Raw genomic sequence first — 1,381 nt, 5'->3', positions numbered from 1 at the left:
AATTACATCTAGTTATGGAGTGATAAAAACTCGTCATACATTCCACTCATGGTACTCGCTTTGATCATTGTATTCCATAGCAATATGTCTCGTTCTAGTGTCTTGTCAAACAATTGGGATGCAGAAGGAAATATTATCACACTTGGCATACATACTCATAGTTTGGTCTGCATAAAACGTTATTTATTGGAATTTGGACATTTGGATATGAATTTGTTTCCAAACTTACAAAGATTGCAAATTTCAGAGAACTTGAACTTTTTTTAATTGTTGCATGCGACATTGTTATTTATTCACCTATTTAGGGCATGACCATTTGAATTTGTGTGTTTACTTGCTTACCAAATGAAAGATGATTGTTTACACCAATTACACTGATGAGCTAACCATTAAATGCACCACATAAGAGATACTTCAAACACCATGTTAAGCACTTCACTCTCCACCTAAAAAAGGAACCATATGGGCTTGGACTTGACCCACTTACAGGTACATTGAAAAATGACTTTTCTCTTATCAATCCTCAGTAATAACAATGGTAAATATAATTTTTTTGATTCAATCTTGACTATTCAGTTTTGCTAATTTTTTTTAATGGATGGATTATATATGCCCAACTTTGATTTGGAATCTCCACTTTGCACCCTTCTCTCATTTACAATCTTTGAACTGAAAATGAACCTTTTGGTTTCTCTTTCAAACATACATTGCTTCCTATGAGAACATTGTTGGAAGAATGCTTTAACAAATAATTACCTTAGCTTTATGACGTTAGCACAATTCACTTTCAGCTATGGACTCTTCCCGACTTGTGGATACCAATTTTTTTTGGGTGTGGCTTGTATTGTTGCCTCTACTAAAGAGCAGGTTAAATTTGTTTGTGATAGATCATGGTGCATCAACTCTTCCTTGCACATTGGAACACACTCTTGGTGGCTTTGATAGACCTATGGCCTTGGATTTTCATCACCAAAGTAATCTCACCCTCATCACTCTCCACTGTGGATGCATATTCCAATAGGACACCATCGTCAGTCCACAAACGAAATGGCCTAAAAGTCAATCATGTTGCAGACCTGGCACTGCAAACCATGTTTCAAATATATTCTTGTGAATCGCACTTGAATTCTTATAATTATGTGGGTATACATATGAGAAAATCTACCCTCATCTCCATATTCAATTTGCACTCTTATCAATGAGAAAATTATGCCTCTCATTCTTGATTATGGAATAACAGTCCATGGTCGTGGATGATCGCATCACAAATGCATGGGCATGGAATTTTGTTGCACAATTTTTTGTGATACTTGGGAGACCACTATCAAATGAGTACAACATTCTATGTCTGACTCATGTGCAACAGTGCAATAGAGTGTCA

The sequence above is a fragment of the Pinus tabuliformis genome, chromosome 5_1, assembly GCF_031772625.1.
Source record: "Pinus tabuliformis cultivar Carrire ecotype Pingquan chromosome 5_1, CPIR1, whole genome shotgun sequence".
In the NCBI taxonomy this organism is placed as follows: Eukaryota; Viridiplantae; Streptophyta; class Pinopsida; order Pinales; family Pinaceae; genus Pinus; species Pinus tabuliformis.
The sequence above is the reverse complement of the archived record's forward strand: the minus strand, read 5'-3'. Positions refer to the sequence as shown.